The 20,136-nt window shown below is 44.1% G+C and overlaps 1 protein-coding gene across 2 annotated transcripts in view; it reads right to left on the bottom strand.

Moving 5' to 3' along the window:
- Window positions 1–13,723, bottom strand: part of TCP11L2 (t-complex 11 like 2) — a 46,335-nt gene extending 32,612 nt beyond the window's left edge. The window contains exon 1 of one of the 2 annotated variants that reach the window (XM_005680574.3): window positions 13,646–13,723. The gene's annotated coding sequence lies outside the window, so the exon portion shown is untranslated. Of the gene's footprint in view, window positions 1–8,931; window positions 9,097–13,645 lie in introns of those variants that run through there. The other variant, XM_005680573.3, reaches the window with a different exon arrangement.

The raw sequence follows: 20,136 nt of genomic DNA, 5'->3' as shown, positions 1-20,136 counted from the left end.
GGTGGCCAAAGTACTGGAGTTTCAGCTTCAGCATCAGTCCTTCCAATGAGCACCGAGGACTGATTTCCTTTAGAATGGACTGGCTGGATCTCCTTGCAGTCCAAGGGACTCTCAAGAGTCTTCTCCAACACCACAGTTCAAAAGCATCAATTCTTTGGCACTCAGCTTTCTTCACCATCGAACTCTCACATCCATACATGACTACTGGAAAAACCATAGCCTTGACTACACGGACCTTTGTTGGCAAAGTAATGTCTCTGCTTTTGAATATGCTATCTAGGTTAGTCATAACTTTTCTTCCAAGGAGTAAGCATCTTTTAATTTCATGGCTGCAGTCACCATCTGCAGTGATTTTGGAGCCCCCAAAAATAAAGTCTGACACTGTTTCCCCATCTATTTCCCATGAAGTGATAGGACCAGATGCCATGATCTTAGTTTTCTAAATGTTGAGCTTTAGGCCAACTTTTTCACTCCTCTTTCACTTTCATCACGAGGCTTTTTAGTTCCTCTTCACTTTCTGCCATAAGGGTGGTGTCATCTGCATATCTGAGGTTATTGATATTTCTCCCAGCAATCTGGATTCCAGCTTGTGCTTCTTCCAGCCTAGCGTTTCTCATGATGTACTCTGCATAGAAGTTAAATAAGCAGGGTGACAATATACAGCCTTGACGGGCTCCTTTTCCTATTTGGAACCAGTCTGTTGTTCCACGTCCAGTTCTAACTGTTGCTTCCTGACCTGCATACAGGCAGGTCAGGTGGTCTGGTATTCCCATCTCTTTCAGAATTTTCCGCAGTTTATTGTGATCCACACAGTCAAAGGCTTTGGCATAGTCAATAAAGCAGAAATAGATGTTTTTTTGGAACTCTCTGGCTTTTTCCATGATCCAGTGGATGTTGGCAATTTGATCTCTGGTTCCTCTGCCTTTTCTAAAACCAGCTTGAACATCAGGAAGTTCACAGTTCACGTATTGTTGAAGCCTGGCTTGGAGCATTTTGAGCATTACTTTACTAGCATGTGAGATGAGTGCAATTGTGTGGTAGTTTGAGCATTCTTTGGCATTGCCTTTCTTTGGGATTGAGATGAAAACTGACCTTTTCCAGTCCTGGAGCCACTGCTGAGTTTTCCAAATTTGCTGGCGTATTGAGTGCGGCACTTTCACAGCATCATCTTTCAGGATTTGAAATAGCTCAACTGGAATTCCATCACCTCCTCTAGCTTTGTTTGTAGTGATGCTTTCTAAGGCCCACTTGATTTCACATTCCAGGATGCCTGGCTCTAGGTGAGTGATCACACCATCATGATTATCTGGGTCGTGAAGATCTTTTTTGTACAGTTCTTCTGTGTATTCTTGCCACTTCTTCTTAATATCTTCTGCTTCTGTTAGGTCCATACCATTTCTGTCCTTCATCAAATGGTCCCTTTCAAATGTATTAAGCACCTACTGTGCACCAAGCCCAGGGAAAAGTAACAGTGAACAAGATATGCAAGGCCATCCTCTCATGGCTCTAAAGTCCAGTTACCTAAAGCTGTGTGTCAGAGATGCTGGAGGACAAGGAAGGGGACACCAAGGCACTGCTGAGGAAGCAACAGAAAGGACAGGCAAGCTGTCCAAGTGGAGGGATTGAGTCTTTGCTGAGAGAAACAGGGCTACTTTTTTTATCCTCTGGGTGATGACAGAGAAATGGATGGGCCTAAGAGGGACTTACTGAAGGTCAGAAGTCAAGGGCACTTGCCCCTGGCCTCACCCAAGCAATCTCTACAGTCGTGCCACTTGTAGAAATGCACTCTTCCTCAGCCCTCCACTTTCACAAACAGAAAATCACCAACTCAGAGGCTGCCTCTGCAGACTGAAGGGGAGGGAGTGGAGTGGTGCTGGAGCTGCCAGAAAGCTTCCGCATAGAGACACTACTCCCAGAGTCCCCAAACCAAACACCTTGGACACAGGCTACAAAAGGTCTGACCCCTGGCATTCTCAGTGGTGGGCTTACCTCCTTTACCCCAGGCAAACTAGCCTTGCGCTTTAACTCCCATCTGATAGAAGGGGGTGTGGGTGTGGCTGGCGCTAGAGGAAGAAGAAAATGGTCCACTCTAATCCTTTCAATTCCACCAAACCCCAAGTCCCAAAATGGAGTGCTTGCCCTTCCCTCTGGCTTTCTCTCTTTGCCAATGTTTTACTTCTCATGGATGGCATTTCTTGAAAATGCTGGTTTTCAAGGAAAGGAAACCAGGAAGCCCTCCCTCTACGCCTGGCCAGAGCTAAGGGCACTCTTCTCTGTCTACCTGAAGCACATCTCTGGTATCTGCCCAATAGTACTTAGACCCTCATAGTTATTTTCCTCCCCTGGCTACTTCTGACTCCCCTTACTAAGGCAGAAACTGTGTCTTGTCCACCATCAGTGTCAAGTGTGTGACAAGCATTCATTCGGTGTCAGCTGAATCGGAATCCCGAATCCCATCTGGTACAATTGCAACCAGAACATTCGCAAACTGATATTCCACATTTACAGACCTGTTGCTGTCACAGGTTAAGGCCTGGAGCAAAGAACCTACCACCTCTACCTGCCTTCTGAGGCTTTAGGACTCATATTCCCTGGTCCTGTCATACTCTTAAACTAGAATACCTTAAGCTCTGCTTCCACTTCATTATTTCTTTCATTCATTCAGCTGTGACAACTGTGCCATGATGCTCTGAGATCATTTCTCTTCACTTTGGCTATTTTTCTAAGTAAAAGTGAATAAAAGCTTTTCATCCATTGGAATTTATGAACTAGGTTAATAGCTAAAACTGTCCATTTCATTTTTATACTCCAGCTGAATGGCACACCTCATAGGTTTCTTAATTGTGTTTAACGAGGCAGGTAAGTACAAAGATTTGGAAAAAAATGAAAAGGTTGGGAGGTAGAAGTCCCGGGTGTGAGGCCTGACTCTGCTGTTGATTTGCTGCATGACTTCACCAACAACACATCTGCTCTCTTCACCTCATTTTTCTGAGGGGGTTGGGCCACATATCAGGTGCCTTTTATGAGGAAGTGCTAAAATGCTATATAAACCCAGAGTTCTGTGAAGCATCACATCACTAGAAGTTCTGAGAAATCAAATGTTTCATGGCAGACATGCTCAATAACATGCAACTATGGTTTCTTCCAGGCTCCCCAGCTGGCTCAGTGGGCAAAGCATCTGCCTGCAATGCAGGAGGTGCAGGAACCGAGCATTCAATTCCTGGGTTGGGAAGATATCCTAGAGGAGGAAATGGCAACCCACTCCAGTATTCTTGCCTGGAAAATCCCATGAACAGTGGAGCCTGGTGGGCTACAGTCCATGGGGCGGCAAAAAGTTGGACACAACTGAAGTGATTGAGCATAGCACATACACAGCTTGCTTTCTTTCAACAATTCACTGGAAGTAGAGTTTCTGGCATAGGGGATGTAAAAAAAATGTAAAAGCGTCAAAATGTTCAGAAATCCTGTTTAATTGGTAGAAGCCTCTACATGACAGCTGGGTTTTCATGGATCTGAGCAGAAACTTTTCTTTGAGGCCAAAAGAAATGGCCTGCATTCTCAAATTAATAATACCTAATTCATAGGGTTGGTGAGAGATTTCATTCAGGCAGTATATATTGGAACAATGTCTGATACAGAGTAAACAGGATACAGATGTTTGCTGCTGTTAGTGTTATTTGCTTTGGTAGTTGTTGTTATCATCATTTTAGGCATTAGAACCTCTGGAGGGAAGAATAGTTTCATTCTGTGGTGATAAAAGCATGTTCCCCTACAGTTAACAAAGACTGGGAGTTGACCGAAGACAGAACTCTTGCATTTGTTTGAAATACAAAAATCAAAAGCAAATGGCGCATCATGGTATAAACAGTCTTCTGCAAGTTCCTTCATACTTGCTCTTACCTTTCTTGGTCTCAGGTGTCCACATAGGTCATCTGGGGACAAAGCTAATGGACTCAAAAGCATTAAGGGTAATTAGACTGCCTTTAAAGCTATTTTGGATTCTCTCTTAGAATAGCGACAACAAAAGCAGGTTGTTTCTCTAAGAAATGTAATGCTTCTAATACCAACAAACTAGATCTACTTAACCTTCACCAGTGCAACTCACAAACAAACTAGACAACTTTCTGGGAATACCACATCTCATCCCACATGGTAGGATTTACTCAATGGCCATAGGTAAAGTCAATGTGAAGAGCGGAGGTAACACCAAAACAAAGCCTCAAGCACTATGGGGTATCACTATTCAAAGAGAATAATCACATTTTTTATTGTACTGTTCCACATTTTGTAATAATAAAGGCAGTATAATCATTCCTTCCAAGGTCAATGACAGGGAGGCAGGAGGCACTTAAATATTTATTGTGGAATGAATAACTATATGACCACTGGCATTTTAGAGAAGAAGGAACAAGTTACAGAGACCTGAAGGGGCTCATCCTGCATTTCACCACATATAAGGGGGAAATCAGTTTTTAATTTGCCAGTGATCCTTAGGCTGCGTCCAGATAACTGACTTTACTTTCTTATTTTCTTTCTGCAGCAAGATCTACCTGCAAGTGATCTGGCACTGGTTCAGAACTGCAAAGATGCACCAGTCACCATGCACATGTCTCCAAGGCAGTAAGGACATTGGCTCTGGAGCCAGGAGGACTGGATTTTTTATCTCAACTCATGATACCTATAGACTGGAGACAGGGAACTTACCCTTAGATGAATTGGGGACAGCAGTATTATCTACTTTATAGAACTGTTGTAATTGAAATAGTTTATGTATTTAAACTCCTACTAAGTGCTTGACAGATATGAAATATTATTTTATTCTTATTAGAAATTATAAATTTTTAAAACATGACAGTGTCATAAAAAAACAAAGAAAGGTTGAGGATAATGAAAGGGGACTTGACAACTGAGTACAGTAGATGATCCCAGATTGTATCCTGTACCAAATTTAAAAATGCTATAACAAACATTATTGCATCAGTTGACAACACGGTTATAGTACTTCAATCTACTGTCTGTATTATAAAGTCAAATTTACTGAAGTTGATAAGTGTGCTTATTCCATTGCACAGGACAAGAAAAAAGTGTCCTTTATTCCATTGAGGAATAAAGGCCTATGATATATGCAACTTTCTCTCCAATGATTCAAATGAGAGAAAAAGAGAAAACAATGAAGCCTATGGAAGAAAATGCTAATAGGTGAATATGAGTAAAAGGTAGATAATAGGGAGTTCTTTGTACTGTTCTTGCAACTTTTTCTGTAAGTTTGAAATTACTGCAAAGTAAAAGGTTAGAAGAAGAAGTACTGTACCAAAAGTTCAAGTCTAATTCAGAACAGTCCAGTCTCCTGTAGTTTTATGATCTTGATTGTTCCCACTGTTACGTTAGCTTAGATAGCACTCTATTACAAAATCTCTTCTAGACAAACTTTCCCAATGTCCTTCTTGAACAGTGCCTAATGAATAAAACAAGAAATTGTCCAGAACCCTTCAGAAAAGGCAAAAGAAATCCCTTTTAAGTGTTCTTCTCCAGGTGGGTCCCCTTTTCCTACAAGGTCTCTTGGCAGTGGTTTATAATCCTTCTGTGATTTGGCCTTTGTACCCTTTATTCTCGGAGAAGGCAATGGCACCCCACTCCAGTACTCTTGCCTGGAAATCCCATGGACGGAGGAGCCTGGTAGGCTGCAGTCCATGGGGTCGTGAAGAGGTGGACACGACTGAGCGACTTTACCTTCACTTTTCACTTTCATGCATTGGAGAAGGAAATGGCAACCCACTCCAGTGTTCTTGCCTGGAGAATCCCAGGGATGGGGGAGCCTGGTGGGCTTCCATCTATGGGGTCGCACAGAGTCAGACTCGACTGAAGCGACTTAGCAGCAGCAGCAGTAACCCTTTATTCTGTTACCGTTCTCCCCCTAGTTCTTCATATTCTGAACATAATGGCTTTCTTTGGGTTACTCTGACATGCCAAACTTCCTTCTTTGGAGCACTTGCACCTGCTATTCCCTTCCAGTGGGATGTTCTTTTCCCTGATCACTGCGTGGTTGGAGCCTTATTGTCATTCAGACTTGAAAGCAAATGTTACAACTTCAAAGTGACCTTCCTTGAGTTCCCTACTCATTGCATTTATTAGTCATCTTAGAGCTCAGAATGCTGCCTGGGATAGAGCAAGAGCTCAGTGAGCATCACTGACAAATTAAGTTACACTATTCACAAGACAACTTGAGTTACCTTTCTCCTCTGCCTCAGTCACATTGTTTATATTCCCATTATGTGGTCACTGAAAGATAATTGTCTGCAAATCTGTCTGCCCACTAAATTTTAAACTCCTTTCAGGAAGAAGCTATGTCTTCTTCCTCCAATTTCCAGTGCCTATTTCAACACATTTCCAAGGCAGCAATAATTCAAATTAGCAAAGACTCACAGTCCCAGAGCTTAAGGAAACTTTCACATTGTAGATTTCCACCTTCCTAATGCTAAACTGGTAGCAAAAAATAACATTTGGAGGCAACAGTTATTGAGTACTTACTATGATTCAGCCCCTATAACAAGAGCTTAAAGTGTTTTATCTTCTCGAATCTTCATTATAACCTTGTTAGCAAAGAAATCATCATTGTTCTCTTTTTAGAGGGAAGAACCTGAGGCTCAGAGAGGTTAAATAATTTGCTCTAGGGGTCACAGCAGTGGCAGAGGCACAACTCTAATCCAGGCAGTGGATCCCTAAAGCCTGTGCTCTTTACCACTCTAGGATGCCTATAGAAAATGTGGAGAACTGTTCATTCTTTCCACTCCCACGCTGCTGAACTGATCTATCCATTACCACATGGACCCTTGCACATGCGATAACAAGCTGACCTTCCCCCCAGGGTTTCTGCTCCAGTGCCATACCACAAAGGGCATCACTGAAAGAGTTCATTGACCAAAATCATTCTCACCCACCACACCAGAGTGACTGAAAATCCTCCATCAGGGAGCCTTTCTTTATGTACGGCAAAATCCCTCTATAAAACCCAAATATTATCAAAAGGGTTAATTGCTTACAGCTAGCATGAGTCAGAAGCATTCTGAAGTGAATTACTCAGATTATCCAGCAGGGCCCTGAGGAATGGGAACCCAGCCAATTAAGGTTAAGTCATGAAAAAGAAAATTTCAAGAAACATCTAGCAGGTATCATCCTTCAAGACCTGATCAAGGTTGGGTGCAAGGACAAGCATTCATATATCTATAGTAAAGGGTAGGGACTCACAGGAGTCAGGTTGGACTTTGAAGAAAACCCTGCAGATGATATGGGAAATCTTCATCTTCTGCAAAGTGCTGCTTTAGAACCACTACTAAACACTAGCAGTGCTAAAGAGCTACCCACACGCAGCAAAGCAAAAAACAGAACAGAGAGGTAGGTGCCTGCTCCATTCAGCTACAGAATACTGGTCTTCATCATATTAGAGCCAACAAAGAGCTAGATAAAGGCCAACAAAGAGCTAGATAAAGGCCAACAAAGCCAGTCATTGTCTAAAAAAGCAGATGTTCATGCCACCCATAACATTACAGCATCAGGGAAAGGATTTCTAGGGACTGTGCACACTTGAAAACACTTCTCCCACCTCTGGCTGACCTGTTTTAGTACCTGTTTCCTCCTCTGGGCCCTCAACCCTCCACAAAAGGGCACTGAAGCTGCTTCATACAGGACTGGGTATCTTCAGCCCTGGGTTACTTTAAGTCAGGCAACCTCCAGGGGCTGCCAGGATGATAGATGAAATCCCCCAAGGCAGGGCGAAAAGGCAGGCTGGGCACCCCTAAAATGGGAACCACTGTCATAACCTCATTAAATTTGGCAGGTTGGACAGAGCCAGGTTTTTGACTGGGCTGGAAACCATGGGACCACGGGGATCTTGGGGGCCCAGGGGCCCACTGGGGACAATAACAGGATAACCATCGAAGAGGTTTCCCAAGACTTAGTCACCTGACGACCTTTCTTCACGACTGTTTCCACATCTCCATCCTCACCTGTGCTCTAGCAAACACTTCTCTTTATCTGGACGAGATTTTTGGATTTAAATAGATTTGTTTTGAAAGGAAACTTCGTATCACTGTGAAATCGCTCGGTTTAACGGAACAGTTTTCCTTAACACTAATGAAAACACTTAACCATGTTCGTCCACGTGCCACCCCAAATCATCGCTGTGACCTGGAGTGGCACCATCCAAAGTAGCAGCCTTGGGAAGCACAAGCCACCCCGGAGGGCCTCAGGGGTTCCAACCTGGGGTTGACCCACATGTCCCGCCTCCTCCCGGTAACTAAGGGTACCGTCGCGGGAACGTATCTACACACCCCTCGCCCACGTCCCCGGGGCGCCCCTCCCCTTCAGCAGCACGTTTCCTGTCAAAACAAACCCTTGGGGGAGGGGACAGCGGAGGCCGAGGCGAGTACCGAGGAAACCCCGGCAACAAACCCCAAACACACGATCGGAGCCCCTCCCAGCCCTGACCGCGGCTCGGTTCACCCACCCCAGCCCGGCCAGCGGTCGCAGGCTACAAGGTGCCCCCTCCCGGAGCCCGGATGGTGGGACGCCGCTCGTGGCGCGGCCGCTGGCATGGGTCCAGCGGGAGGTAAACAGAGGGCAAGCGGCCACGACCCCGACCCCGGCCCCTCCAGGGCCCGAAGCCCGCGGCCACCCCAACACCCGCCGCGGCCACTCGGTCCCCGCGCCCCGCTCCCACGTGGGACGGCGGTTCGAGGTCAAACAAGGGATATGGGGAGGGGGTTGGGGAAGCGAGAAGCCGGGCTCTACCGCCCCTGGCCGCGGGTCCCAGGACGCAGCTCCGAGGTGAAGTGGGGGAGGCTGTCGGGCGGCTACTGGGGTGACGCGTCCCCCTCTGCCAATCTGGCCCGTCACCTCAGAGCCCGCGACCTCTTCCCCGGGGATGGTACGCACCGAGTCCGGCACGAACACAGGCTGAGGAGAACGACGACTGAGGGACTCCTCGTCAGGGGTCTTTGAGTGTTCCCTCGCCCAGGACCGCACAAACACCTTGGAAACTCACGAGTCCAACAACCCTCAGCCTCCCCAGCCCCCCCCCCCCCACGCGGTATTTAAAGGGCCGGGAGGGACTCTAGAGAGGCAGCCACGGAGTGGCCACCACGTAAGCGGAGAGCGGGGGGAAGACCGCATCAAGGAGCGGGGTAAATCTAGGGCACTTCAGCTTTCATGTCAGAGTTCTGACAGACCTGACCTCATAGAAATCATCTGCCTCAACTTCGAATGAAAGAGACCCTGGAGAGCTCGGATTGGGGGTATTTTGGATGCCAGAGGGAACGGTTCCCCCCCGTGGGCTGAGAGTGGTGCAGTCCGGGTACTGCTAGGGGCGGGGAGAGGAGTGTTTACGGAACTGGGACAGCCGTGCCTCCCCAGCGCCCGGTATTGGAGGCGGGGCCTGTTGGGGCTCTGGGGGCGGGGCCAGTCGGGGCGCTGGGGGACAGAGCAGAGCTGGGATTCTGGGGGCGGGGCGGAGCCGCCCGCGGACAGTCCCGTGAAGCCCTGGATTGACCCCACTGGTCTATAGGGCCCCACACCATCGTGAGCAATGCAGCAAGCTGCCGCAGGTGGAACTTTTACGACCCAAACACCCCTCATCTAGACCAGGGATCCAAATTAAGTTCCCACTATCACACGGTCTACACAGAGACAATCTAACCCACTACTGGGCAAGTGCATTCCCACGCACGTCAGCAACCAAATTGTCACCTATGTTTGTGTCTGCACCTCCACAGAAACAGGAGTCCAGATTTGCATATGACTGGACAGGACGATTAGCTCCTGGGAGTCACACCCACCCAGGATCTCTGAAGACGTAAACTTCGTATGCGCGCAAAAGATAAAGCATCTAACTTCCCCTAGGGTTCTTGGCAACACCTATCTCCGAGAGAAGTTTCAGAAGTTTCGACAGTGGTTAATGTAAATAAGCAGTCCCAGAGGAGCTCTGTGCGGTCAGGCCTACAGTTCTGCTCTGTTGTGGGTGTGCTTCGGAGTCTACAGAAACACCCTTCCTCCAACTGCACACAGGAAAACTGCATCTTCTGCCAGGTGTAAATTGGGGGTTATTTGAGAGAGAGTTTCATGCAAGAATGTAAGTGACTTTTGTATAGGCTCAAATACTTCCATTTAGTGCTGAAATCATGTCTGGTTTGGTGGAGGGAGGGCTTCCCTGGTGGCTCAGAGGGTAAAGTGTCTGCCTGCAATGCAGGAAACCCGGGTTCGATTCCTGGGTCGGGAAGATCCCCTGGAGAAGGAAGTAGCAACCCACTCCAGTATTCTTGCCTGGAAAATCCCATGGATGGAGAAGCCTGGTAGGCTATAGTCCATGGGGTCCCAAAGAGCCGGACACGACTGAGCCACTTCACTTCACTTCACTTGGTGGAGGGAAAATTGGTTCTATTAGCAGGAAAAAAAAAAAAAAGGCAACATTCTAAAGGAGGATGGAAAGTCAGTTAACCTAGATGGAATCATTCAGTGTTAAAAATGGCCCTATCTTGAGTTCAAACCCTCCCTCTGACATTTACTACTATGAGATCTTGGTCAGTGAGAAAATATTAAAACCATCTAACTGGGCTATTGTGAAGATGGAATGAGATAAAGCATGTAAAGTGCTTAAGGTTGTACACAGTAAGCACTCAATCAGTGCGAGTTGCTGAAACTATTTGGCAAACCACTCTGAACAACCTTAGCTGGTGATCTGAATAAATTTGTATTTGTGTCTCCTAATGCCACTCTTTCCTCCCTTCTCCTAAAATGCACAACTTGGTACAAATCAAGAGATTAAAGAGAAAATGCTATTGCCACCCAGGTTCTTTCCTATGAACCTAGCTTATGCCGTTTGTTGGAATCAGAAGTCAGGTTGACAGAAGTCTCTAATTTCAATTCTTGCCAAATAACCACCACCACACAACTGCTATCACCACCCTAGAGACTCCACAATAGAAAGATTAACTAAAAATATCCCCCAAACTTCTGGACACTGTGACAATGACACATGGCAGCTTTGCTTTCTTTGTTAGCTTTGCAGGAGCTTGTTAAGTATTGTTTTGTCATATTACATAATGTGAAGCAGGTAAGCATGAGTCAGGAGAGTTGTCCAATCTACCTGGGTCACCAGCTGCCTGATCCTGGGCATGGCACATATTTTAAAGCTCAAATGTGTGATTCTCAAAGCCACAAGGAAGCAATTTTTGTCAAAACAGATGAGTCAAGTTTCAGCATCTGCTGGGGTGAGAACTTTGAGGCATAAAAGGTAGGGTAACATCAGAGACCCATGCCAGAGAGAAAAATCTCCTGGAAAAATAATCTTCTATTACATCAACATTAAATAACTTGCTATTTGGAAACCTCTTGGTCAGTTAACCTCTTGGTCAGGAAATCTCCTGACCAATTGCCCTTAGACTGGCTTGTATATAAAAGCACTATGAAGAAATATAGTCCTGTAAAATATTAGGCAGCTTCCTTAAAATATCAGAGAGAGCCTTGTATCATATTCTTACCCAAAGAGCCCAGGCAGTCATAAAATAAAATCCTCTTTGCACAGATTAGTTCATGACCTTCCGGAAAAAAAAAAAAAAAAAAAACCTCTGAAAAGGCAACCTCTTTACTAAGTAAAATAATTAACTGTTTATGTGAAGAAGACGTATTGTCACACTTAATTTTTTTAACTTTTCTTTTTTGAAGCACTTTGAGAGCTCATGGTAATGCAATTTGCTTTCCCTGTAAATTACACAATAGATTAAATTTGATCTATTGCCTTTGGCGGATTACTCAAGGCAGATCGACATTTTTACTCGGCAAAAAAATTTAAATACTTCTTTTGACACATCTTAAATCTGAGTTTTAAGTTACAGTGAATCCTTGAATAAATCAGAAGATCCAAAAATGTAATTTTGATGTGGATTTGCAACCTCTTAGCAGCTTAACGTTTATAGTGGGGTTGCATCGTGTGCTGATCTCAGTTCAGTTCAGTCACTCAGTCATGTGCAACTCTGCAACCCCATGGGCTGCAGCACACCAAGCCTTCCTGTCCATCACCAACTCCTAGAGTTTACTCAAACTCATGTCTATTGAGTTGGTGGTGCCATCAACCATCTCATCCTCTGTCTTCCCCTTCTCCTCCTGCCTTCAATCTTTCCCAGCATCAACGTAATGCAATTTCAACCTGACATCAATGAGAGGTGGAGTAGGGAGCACAAAAGCATGGTTGAAACCCCGGCAGTGATGTTAACCCCTTCTTCTCTTTATAGGAGTTGTGAGGCTTCACTTCCTGAGTTGATGTCTGTTTCCAAGTTTCTCATTACGGGTCCAAGCTCCTTATCCAAGGCTAGCTTCTTGGGCATGCAGTGGCTCATGACCCTATGCTTAGAGGAGCCTCATACTTAATTTAAAGCTTTGCTGCTGCCTACTTGAAATTCTCACTCATTTTTGAACAAGGAGCTCTGCATTTTCATTTTGCATGGAACCTTGAAAATGGTGTCACTGGTCCTGACTTCACCATACAGAATATGAGCCTAGTGTTTGAAGGTACTTATCTTCCCTTTTAATCCATCCCCCAATACAAGTCAATTATTTTATCTAATGCTCAAGTGAAGAAACATTTATCCGTTTCCAGGAATTCCCATTGCCCAGTGTTTAGGACTCATTTTTTTCACTCCCTAGCCAAATCATATTATTTCTGTTGTTGTTGTTTTGGGTTTTTCTGGTTGCACCAAGTGGTTTGTGGGAACCTAGTTTTCTAACCAGAGACCAAACCCAGGTCCCTTGTAGTGGAAGCCCAGAGTCCTAACCACTGGACTTCCAGGGATTCCCTGGGCCCAGGTTGGACACTAGATTAGGGAAGATCCCACAAACCACAAGCGTGGCCAAAAACAAACAAACCAACCCATAAATCAGCTTCAATTCTGGAGACAAAACAAAACAAGACATGGTGTTTCCTAGGTCTTATGGTTTCATTTGAGGAATTTTCAAGGATAACTTTGACTTTACATGATTTTTACCTTATGGTCTCTCTTTAGAACCTAACCCCTCACATAATATATGACTGCAGTAAACAGAAAGCTTCATTGAATGGAATTCCATCTCTTTTTCTCTCACTTGTCCATCTCAAGGTACTAAGAAGGACTAAAAATTGATAAAGTGGGGGAAAAAGCAATAGAAAGTAGAAGGGATGAAAATAATTTGGCTAAAATATGAATTAGATGATTGATCACTGCATGTTCAAAATTTAACCACAACTTTTTGACAGATTTTGTCATTATTTATTCTTTTGGTCTTGAATATAAGGCAGATTTAGATCACTGGTTTTGAGAGTGAATCAAAATATCGATTCTTTTAAAAAAATTATTTATTTTAATTAGAGGTAACTACAATATTGTGATGGTTTTTGCCATACGTCAATATGAATCAGCCATAGGCATACAAAATGTTGATTCTTGATCAAGTTTCCAAAACACCAAAACCAGTTTTTCCCCTGACTCCACGGAACTGAGTTGGTGTAAAATTGGAGATTATTTCTCATTCCAATTGCCTCTACCATCATACATAGCATACTAAAAAGAAAACCAGCCTTAATACTCTCCTTTACCCTCCTCCATGAGTCCTTTCCACTTACCTGGGAAACACAGTCCTCTCCTGGAAAACAAAAAAGACTGTGAGGGCCAACAGAGAAGACGACTCTGGGCAGGAAGTGGGAGGGGCCAAAGGGAGCTGAAGCTCAAAGGAGGCCTGTGAGAGGTCAAAGAGCTGATGGCTCAGCCAAGACCGTCCTGCTCTTCTACTCCACCTCCAGGCCAGCAGGCAGCTGTTTTCTAAATGTCTTCCCAGTCCTGTTCAACCATGGATGAAGATTTAGGCAGAAACTAACACCATTGTGGCATTTTTTAAAATATATTTAAATAAAAAATAGAAAAATAAGCACCCAATGGAGTGGGGAAAGGGCTTCTAAAATAGAAGGGAACTTCCCTGGCAGTCCAGTGGTTAAGACTTCACCTTCTAATGCAAGGAGTGCTGGTTCAATCCCTGGTTGGGGAGCTAAACTTCCCACTTGCCTCATGGCCAAAACACTAAAACGTAAAACAGAAGCAATGTTTGTAACAAATTCAAATTCAAAAATGGTCCATGTAAAAAAAAAAAATCTTTAAAAATTAAAAAAAAATAAAGGCAAAGCCCAGAAGACATAAAGGAAAAGATTAAGAAACATGACTCTTAGTGTTCAACATAAAAGCATGAATTATAGAACAGTCACTGTATTGTGATACCATTTATACTTGAATGAGAGCTGTCAGTAGAAGGCCCCTATAAGTATTTTGTGTATATGAAATGCATAGAAATGAGATGAAAAGTTAGCCTCTCAACTGTTCAGGAAGCAAGTTGGTAGATGTTCTCATTTATTCTACATGCATACAAATGGCTTTTTTTTTTTTAACAATGAGAATGTATTCATTCATACATTATTAATGTAATTTCACATGCCTCACAGTGATACTGCTCTTATCATTGAATGTCCTATCTTACTGATGGAGGGCTATTAACACCACACAGTAATCTTCTCATCTCCTTTGTATTCATATTCTTTAAAGTCATGATAAGAAAAGGAGTTTTTTATGTAAACTATGGAAAGCAATAGATTTGCAAAAGGCCCTTCAGTAAGGTATGTCAAAATTATTTATGCTGTGGGGGTGGAATAATAATATTTATTTCTCAACTTGTTTCCTTCAGGCTCAATTCTTAGTCAAAGTGCAAGGAGTTCACTTTGGCTTTAAAAGATGTTTGCCGCACCAACAACCACTTAAGGGTTTCTTTCCTTTGATAATAAAGCAAAGTGGTATGGAACTTAAATAATTGGATTATTTCTGAGGATAAAAAATTGAGAGCCCTGAAAATTTAAGTGTCGGTACAATAGCTTTTACCCAAGTTCCAGGGGGTTCTAGTGGAAAGTATTGTAGGGTTTATGACTGAGCAAAAAGATATTCAGTGACTCACTGAACTGGTCAAGAATAGAAACCAAAACTCATTTCATGGCTTCTCTACACACACACACACACACACACACACACACACACACACACACAGAGTGACATGCAAGGTATTACCTATTGGCATAATTTTCTAACTTCCATAACATGTCAACAAGCATACCAGCACTGTATCAACTAAGTGCCCAAAGTATTTATAATCACAGTCCATTATTCTGGAAGGTTGCTTGGACCAGATACTGGGGTGGCTGGCTGTGCCTTCCAAATAGCAAAAAGAATGAAATGGTGCCAACTCTCCTAAAATATGAAGCTGTCTATGTGTCTCTCATATGTATGTATGAAGCAGTCAGAGAAAGAACAAAAAAAAATGTAAATTCTGCTACAAGAAGAGCAGCAAAGTGCTTCTGGTTGATTCTCTGATAGAGATTGTTCATGTTACAAGTGTGTGATGGAGTGTCTCCTGCCATGTCTGTAAACAAGAATGTCACAGCCATCCGTGATTCCAGCCCTCCAAATGTGAGGGCCCCCCAAAGGGAGAACAATGGGAGGTGGTAGGGGAGATGTGAAAATGAAGGATGCTGACCCCAGAGAGCTGAGATGCGTATGAAAGGAATGAGTTCAGTGAGCCCATCTTCCCATACTTAGAGAGAGCTAAATTCCTAAACTTGAGATATCTGCTTTTCTTAACAATAATCTTCGATGTTCAGACTATCTGCCTGCTTTGTTGCAAACTTCTATATAACCTGACTCCATCCCCTGCCTCCTCAGAGCAGTTTCTCAGGGCTCCTTGAGATGCTGCCTCCCAGGCTTGAAATCCTAAAAATTTCCCACCCAAGAAAACAACTCTCAACTTTCAGGGTTTTAAGTATATACAAGTATACCTCTAAGTACATAATCAGCAAATCCTGGAAATCTGAGTAAAACATATGGTCAAAAGAATTTTAATGCTCAAGCTGACTTTGCTATTTAAAAGAAGACTATTGTGATAAAGTATAAATTAAAAAAAATGATTTCCAAGTGTATGTATGTAGATCAAAGTTTTCAAAGAGCAAATTAGTTCAGGTACAAACTAGCTCTTTATGAAGAACAAATGTATTCTGCTGGAAAGGGGGAATGCCTTGGATTCACACATACCAAAAGGCTCATCTATACCACTTATTATACTTATATCTTATCTGTCATGGCAGTCCGAACATGGGTTGGAAAAGAATTTCCAGACACAAAGTATTGAAGAAAAGAGTGATTTAATTAAGAACAAAGAGCAGAGATAATATGGGTACAGCAAGCACATCGGGCCGATACCTCCTGATAGGCCAGGGAGAGTTGACCCTTTCCATAGGTTAGTAGCCAATTTGCGGGCCTTGCTGTTGCCTGAGTGGGAAAGAATCCATCTGGCAATGTAGGAGACGTAGGTTTGATCCCTGGGTTGGGAAGATCCCCTGGAGGAGGAAATGGCAACCCACTCCAGTATTCTTACCTGGAAAATCCCAGGGATAGAGGAGCCGGTCAGGCTACAGTCCATGGGGTTGCAAAAACAGGACTGAGTGACTAAACAACAACAAGGCATCTGGAGTGGGAGAAATTAGTGGAAATTAAATTAACATAAAAGAGAGTGGGCTTACTAAAATAACTCTAGGTTGGAATCCCAGCCTTACTACCTACTAGCTATGTCATCTTAGGCCATCAGCTTAAACTTCTTGTCTCTCTTGTCCCCATCCTCCCCGTAATTCTTCACAGGCACCTTCGTACACTCCCGTGGCATCCCTGACTATTCAGATGTTGTGTCTCCCCTGGACTGTCTAAGTTTAAGTCTTTCTACTTCTGAGTGGATGAGAAGCCACCAGTCACAAAACTTATCTTGACCCCCTCATTTGTAAGGAGTCTGACATCTCTCTTGGGGACATGGAAGTAGTTGTCAGTCACTTCCTTGGGGATGCAGATGAAACTGATGCCATGGCTGTCTCATTAACTATCCTGTTAAATCTGTTCCTCGCACTGGAACCCATGCAGCTAAGGGCTGCTTCACTCTTCATGGCTGTCTCTCCAGTGCTGGGTGTAGTGCCTGGTGCATTATTCCCCTCCTCATAAATATTTGTCGAATGAATGAACTGCCCTAAGGCTGAGTCCAGGAGTGAGTGTGTTAGCTGCAAGAAGGGAGTCAGTGTTCTGGGTAAGAGGGCAGCATGACAAAAGGCACAGAGGGGAGAAATCGGAATGTGTGCAGACTTAAAAAGCAAGGGCAGGGACTTCCCTGGTGGTCCAGTGGCCAAGATTCCTTGTCCCAGGGCGGGGGACACAAGTTTGATCCCTGGTTAGGGAACTAACCAGGAGCTTCCCTGGTGACACAGATGGTAAAGAATCCATCTGCAGTGCAGAAGATGCGGGTTCAATGCCTGGGTCAGGAAGATCCCCTGGAGTAGGAAATGGCAACCAAGTCCAGCATTCTTGCCTGGAAAATCCCATGGACAGAGGAACCTGGCGGGCTACAGTCCACGGGATCACAAAGAGTTGAACATGACTGCGCGACTAACACTCTCATTTTTTCACTTTAGGGAACTAGATCCCACATACCACAACTAAGTTCTTGTGTAGCAACTAAAGATCCTGCTTTTGACAACTAAGACCCAGCACAGCCAAACAAATTTAAAAAAAAAAAAAGAAGAAGAAGAAGCAAATGGCTACATTCTACATTATTTAGTTGTTTTATCTTTAAGACTCACCAATCTACTTTTTTAATTGTATAGAAGAAGGGAGAGAAAAAAAGAGATGTTAGAGAAAAATGCAAAGGAGGTGGAAGCAGATCTGCGTACGTAAAAAACCAGCAAGGAAGCAAGTGTGGCTGGACTGTGGTGGAGGAGTGGAGCAGGATGGGAGGTTGGAAGTCACCCAGGGCCAGCTCACAGAGAGCCTGGAAGTGATAAACAGTGATTGAAGAAAAGGGACAGGATGTGATAGATGTTTTTAAGAATCACCCTGGCTGTGTGAGGATAACTGCCCAGCAGCGCAAGAGTTGAGAAGTTGTGGTAATGATTCAGGCTGGAGATGATGCTGCTTGTCCTGGGACTGTGCTGGTGGCCTGGTCCTCTGCACAGATCATATCAGTGAAGAGCAGTTGGTTATGCTCATTTGGAATCCTGACCTGGCGGTTCCCTTTGAGGTGCAGTTTTCTTAATTCCATGTCTGACATCGAGAAGGAGATTACCTGGGGTGGAAATAATTGAATGGTGGATGAATAACATAGAGTCATCAAAGGCCCTCAGGAAAATCCCCAAATGGAATCTGGGACTGTGGCATCTCCTTGTAATTAATTTTTCCTTGTGAAAGGAACAGATGGAGCTAGGATATCAACTATTGCTCTTAAGGAAGGCACGCCAAGGCGAGTGCCTTGGTTTAGTTCAGATGCTTTTGGCTTCGAGGAGCAGAAATCCAATTCAAAGAGCCTTAAACAGCAGGGAAATCATCTCCCATAGCAGTGATAGTCTGTTTGCTTATACATTTTGATACGTATATCTTTATAGACAGAACTCTCTGATTTGCTTGACTGTTTTTGCCCTAACATCTTCTGGAATACTACAAAACGTAAAGAACCTGTCTGCCAGTGCAGGAGAGGTAAGAGACAATGGTTTGATCCCTGAGTCAGGAAGATCCCCTGGAGGAGGGCACAGCAATGCACTCCAGTATTCTTGCCTGGAGAATCCCATGAACAGAGGATCCTGGCAGGCTACAGTCCATGGGGTCGCAGAGTCGGACACGACTGAGTGACAGCCTGCATACACATGTGTATTAGTACTGTTTTTCTTCCTCTGTCAGAATGAAGCTCCATGAGGGCAGGGATCATTGTTTTATTCACTTATGTATCCTAAGTGCCTATGTTGGTGCCTCGAACAGTGAGTGAATGAGTGAATGGATGAAATATCTTTCTTTGAATCCCAGTTCAGTTCAGTCGCTCAGTCCTGTCCACCTCTTTGTGACCCCATGGACTGCTGAGGAAAAAAGAAGAGTCATAAGGACTTCACAATTTCTCCCCTGGGAAAAAAGTCAAGAAACTCTCCATTTGCTGAAATAGTTTCCTTGTAGCCTCCAAAAGGACAAGACTGTAAACTGCAAAGCAAATCCCACTGCAGAGAGGAGGGGACTCTTTGGTAGGGTTGTGAAGGCTAAATAGTTTACCAGGCAAATGTGGAATAGGAGAGGGCAGAATGACACTCTGGGGAGGGCAACTACAGATACAAAAATGCGGATGTAGGAAGCAGCACTGTGTGTTTAGAGAATTATAATTGGTCATGAATTTCTGGAGTACAAAGTGCCAGGATGGGAGTTACCAAAACTGAGGCCAGAGAGTTGGGCAGAGGCCAGAGAGTTGGGCAAAGGCCAGAGTATTAATACCTTGTGTGTTCCAGTAAGGAGTTCTGGGTTTATTTTAGGTGATGAGTTTTCATCCCGAGAGTGAGAGGATAAGATTTATGTTTAGAAAGATCACTCTGGCATCCAGGGACAAAACGGATTTGAGAATGGCCAACTCAGGTCCGCAAGACCCACTCAACCGGAAAAATAATAAAGCTTTGGCAATTTTCCACACTGTCCACCAGGTGGAGTAAGTAAGCCAGAACAGCTTGGTTGCTGGCTGGGTGCGTGGAGAAAGAACAGGAGAAGGCACCAGCAAGGGGCTTGTTTTCATGGACAGAAAACTTCTAAGTCAGGTGCCCATGACTCAGAAAAGAACTGTAGTGATTTGAAAAAAATTATCCAGCAAAAACTGAAAGTCTCTTAAAAGTCCTCAAATACAGGACACATTACATATCACAAAACATTCACACACTGGATTACCAGTAAGCTATTGATAGGAACGAGGTAGAATTGTGTGTACCCACAATAAAAGACTCCCAGTGAAAAAACCAAGTTGGGTGTATAATGTGACCCCAAGTTGTAGTGTATAATGTATTTGTGCAAATGTCTCCAAAGATGAATGTAAAATTGGTATCAGAGGTAAGTTCGAGAGCAGGTTTTGGGCTTACTGTGTGTATGTGTATGCTTGTGTGTGTTTATATGCGTGTGGAAGGAAATGGCAACCCACTCCAGTGTTCTTGCCTGGAGAAGCCCAGGGATGGCAGAGCCTGGTGGGCTGCTG

The sequence above is a fragment of the Capra hircus genome, chromosome 5, assembly GCF_001704415.2.
Source record: "Capra hircus breed San Clemente chromosome 5, ASM170441v1, whole genome shotgun sequence".
Taxonomy (NCBI): Eukaryota; Metazoa; Chordata; class Mammalia; order Artiodactyla; family Bovidae; genus Capra; species Capra hircus.
This window is presented reverse-complemented; position numbering and strand designations above follow the sequence as displayed.